Source organism: Tupaia chinensis, unplaced genomic scaffold, assembly GCF_000334495.1.
Source record: "Tupaia chinensis unplaced genomic scaffold, TupChi_1.0 Scaffold000346_1, whole genome shotgun sequence".
NCBI classification, from domain to species: domain Eukaryota; kingdom Metazoa; phylum Chordata; class Mammalia; order Scandentia; family Tupaiidae; genus Tupaia; species Tupaia belangeri.
In genome coordinates this window covers 4,226,585-4,231,132 of record NW_006159840.1, presented here as the reverse complement: position 1 = coordinate 4,231,132, position 4,548 = coordinate 4,226,585, and positions in this window count along the sequence as shown.

Below are 4,548 nucleotides of genomic sequence, written 5' to 3'. Positions count from 1 at the left end.
CCCTAAGAAAAAAACCCCCCCAAAAAAAAAAAAAAAAAAGGAAGAATGTTAATTTTGGAAGCAAAAGGAAAGGCAGAGCTACACAGCCCTGCCCTGGGCCATGGAGACATCGTGGCCTTCAGTAGTATGAACAGAGGAGGCCCACACCCAGCAGGAGCTCCTGGGCATTGCTGGACACGCCAACAGAGGACAGCAAGCTCACCACAGGCTGGGAGCCACAAGGGACCACGTGCACTTGAGAAATAGGGTAAGACAGCCTTAAGAACTGGATGACCACGGCAGAGCTCTGTGAAATGGAAAGCAGAGTACTGCCTCACTAGGTCAGCTAACAAGGGAAGACCTCAACACAGTCTTTGTTTCAGGGAATGCTGGTGACGAGGTAACATAGACTTCCAAAACACTGGCAGAGCAATTTTGAATATGTACAATATAGAGGAATGTTAAATGTTAAAGACAGTGAATGTGTTTATAGCTTTGATGTGATTATTACACATTGTATACATGTTTTAAAAAAATACTGGGGGACCAGCAGATGGCATGAAGGTTAAGGTGATTGGATTCCACATAACCAACTTCATGGTTAAGATCCCAGACCCATGCTGGTCATGTGTGTGCATGCCCAAAATCCCAAGAGGAGAATGAAGGAGAAGGGATTATAGCATGGTGATTCCTCAGGGGTAGTGATTTCTCACTGTCCTCTCTCTCTCTCTCTTTCTCTCTCTCTCTCTCTCTGGCAAGCACACACACCTTACGGCAAAAAAAGTTTAAAAAAAATACTATACCACACAAAAAGGTACAAATGATATGTAAATCAGAAATTATAATTTAAAAAATAAATACGTTAAAAAATAAAATAAAATAATAACTTGTTGCCAGGAAGAAAGAGTCCAAGGTGGTCCTCTTAGATGTAGTCAGCCCATCAGTACACCCAAGAAAAAGAGCGAGCACTTCCTAAGTGCTCGTGGGGAATCTGAAGACTTCTTTAACTCAAAATTAAGCATTCCTCTTGAGGTTTGTGTTGTTGCATTAATCTCCTAGGAAACTGCACTACCATAGGTCCTCGTAGTGGTTTAGATGATGGCTTTGTTGCCTAAAGTTCACGTTCTGAAATTTAACATTGGGAGTCGGCAATACCTAGAGGGTGGCGAACAGCCAGGGAGCAATGCTCTCCTGATAGATTAACGCTGTCTTGTGAAATCCAGTGAGTCTTCGATCTCCTGAGAAGAAACTAATTCTCATGGGAGCTGGTAGCTATAACAGAGAGAGACGAGAGCAACCTGCTCGCTCTGCACGAGCCCACCATCCTCTGTTGATCATCATCCTCTACCCACCATCAGCAATGCTACAGGCCCAAGCCTGGGACCTTCCAGCCACCAGAGTTGTGAGTCTGTAAACAAACTTGTCTCTTCTTTACAAAATCAGGCTCAGATATTTCAGATATTGCAAAGCAAAAAAAGGACTAAGACAGTAGCACCAAGATAAACATCAGACAGACCCTACTGAATTATTACAAACTCCTAATTAATGTAATATAATTCAATGAGTCTTCCTAACATAAAGAGATGATATGTCAGCCTTGCCCAAAAGCATGCTCTAGTCCTGAGAATTCCATGAAAAGGATTCCAAAGACAAATGTAATATCATGAGACACACACGTTACTGTAAGTGCCAAGTACTGCGTATTTGTCAGAGTTCTCCAGAGAAACAAAATCAATAGGTTATACATCAACAAGACACACACACACACACACACACACACACACACACGTGCACGCACACACACACACCTGTATGAGAAATTTAATATGAGAATTGGCTCACATGTTTATGGAGGCTCAGAGGCCTCATAATATGCCACCTGCATGCTGGAAAACCCAAAAGCTAGATGGAATAATTCAGTCTGATCTGAAGACATGGACTCTGCTCTGCTGAAGACCTCAATGGGTTAAGTAATACCCATGATGGTGAATGCCACCTGCTTCACTCAGTCTGCTGATTCAAATGCTAATCTCATAGAGAAGCATACTCCCCCCACACCCAGCAGAAATAATGTTTTACCAGCTATCTGGGCATCCCTTAGCCCAGTCAGGTTGACACATAAAACAAACCATCATGCATTTCTCTGAGAATCAAATATATTCACAGAAAACAAACTTGACAAAATTTCATCTCCCTCTAATCTATACATGGCCCACATTGACATTTTAGACTGACAGGTCCTATAGCAAAGAACACTATCTGATACAACCTACATCATTCTGACAGTGGAACCCTGTTTCTGCAGAATGTCTACTAGCAATAGTCTGTAAATGCTAAGGTATGTTCATTTTGCCATCCCATAAAGATTTCTCCCAGTGCTGCTTTTTGTCAAGCACTGAACTAGGCAAATATTAAAAAGAGAGAACGAAAAAAAATAGTGAAGAGCTACAGGTTCAGGTGAGAAATAGCATTGAAAAACTCAACTAATAAAGCATATAATGCAGTTTTATTTTTATAAGAAACTGGAGGGTATGGAAGAAGAACCCTTTGCAAAGATCATACAGTCACGCACTGCCAGAGCTAGCTGGAGTCTCTGCGGTATCTGCAGTCTATTAAGTTTATCTGCAAAGGCCGAAGAATTTTGAGAACCCTTTTTCCTCAAAATAAAATTTATTTCAGTTATCTTTAAATAAAGACCCTAAATAATGTAAATCTGCATGAAATACAATGAAAATTTGTTCTGCTGGAAGGAGAATTTCTTGTCTAAATGATTAAATGCTAACACAGGCCACCAAGAGACATTCTAGTCCTTGAAATCTCCACTAACAGGATTTATTGCCGTCTTCACTACGCGGCTGGCTAGTACTGCTTGAGGCAGGGACTTGAACTAGTGTACCTCTGGAAGTCCATTCTAGACCTTAACTGTGACTCCGAGGGACTGCAGAATAATAACACGTGTGCGTGTGTTTGTGTGTGTGTACATGTGTGTGCATTGTGCATGTGTGCACGACTGTGTGTATGTGTGTACCTTTGTGTGTGCATGTGTGTATGTGTGTGGTGTCTGCACGTTTGTACATGTGTGTGTGTGTGCACATGTGTGTGTATAAATATGAGGGGGAAAAAATGGCCTGAGAAGATCAGCCTAATATTGAATGTCCAAGCCAACAGGAAATGCTTTGCTTTTATTCAGGGAATGCAGAGAATAAGAAAGAGAAAAGGTAGGTTATAATTACCATAAAGCTTTGGTTTAGATAGTGGGGAAATAGTGCACACTTTATTGTATTTATTACCCTCAATTAGAGTAATTTCCATTTCCCCAAAGCAATAACTGAGAAAGTTAAATTTATAGTAGGAACCCAAATGTCAGAATCCCCATTCTCGTAAACGGTGTCAAAGCCCTTAGCCCCTGTTTCCCATTTAAAATCCCTTCTCTTGTTGAAGCTCCAGCAGTTAAGGACAACCATCCAGGGTGCTCCTGCTCCGATTTCAATGCCGCATTCTGGATCCCACTCCACTCTTGAGATCTGACTCGGTGAACAAGACTAGGACAAGTGCTTCTGAAAAAGTGATCGCAACAGACATGGCCCTTTACAGCCCTGCCCGTGCCAGCTCCAGCAGAAGACGTCATCGAGCAGATGTCCTGGGTTTCGACCTCTGGGGAGGATAACAGCGTTGACGGTAGCAGGGGCAGCATTGCCTGCTGGCTGACAAGTGACCGACAAACTGCTCAAGTTTCATGTGAGCATGCATGCGTGTGCGTGTGTGCGCATGTACGTGTGTGAGAGTGTGTGTAACAAGCACACGCACATAATCATCACAATAACTCCACTACCTTTAGTGACTGGCGCTAATTAGTGGTCCAAGCCCAAAGTCTCCTTACCGTCTATTAAAGCACTATTACACACACACCTACACTATACTAGCTTTCTGCTGACTTAAGCTACACACAATTTGCAACAAGATAACAAGGAAGCGACCAGCAGGTGGCCTGGTGGTTAAGACTGCCTGACTCCCACATGGCTGGCTATGGTTTGAGTCCTGGACCTGGCAGCTTGCATTCACACTCTCTCTCACTCTCTTTCTCTCTCTATGTCCTTCTCTGGTCTAATTAATAAATAAATAAAGTTAAATAAAATAATAATTTTTTTAAAAAGATATCAAGGACATACCATTCCCTTGTTTCCTGTATACAAACAATTCCTTTTATCACTAGGTATGAAAATTAATTTCCATAAACCATAGACATTAACTGTTGCTTTTTCTACATTCACTTAGTGCCCTCCAAAATTATTTGACAAAATAAACCTCAACTCACATATTTTCTCACTATTTACATGCTCTGTGCATCTGAAGGGTGTTTGACTTGGCAGCTCTGCTGGAGACTGCCCATTAGAGCAGCCACACACGATGTACCTACTGTCCCTGGAATAACTCAGAAAATTTCATTCTCAGCTGTCAACACTAGCGATTGCGCTCAGAGAAACCACTGTTTATAAAAGAAGTGAGTGCAGAGCCAGCAGGTGGAGTGTGGTTGGGTTGCTGACTCTCACATGGCCATCCACAGTTTAA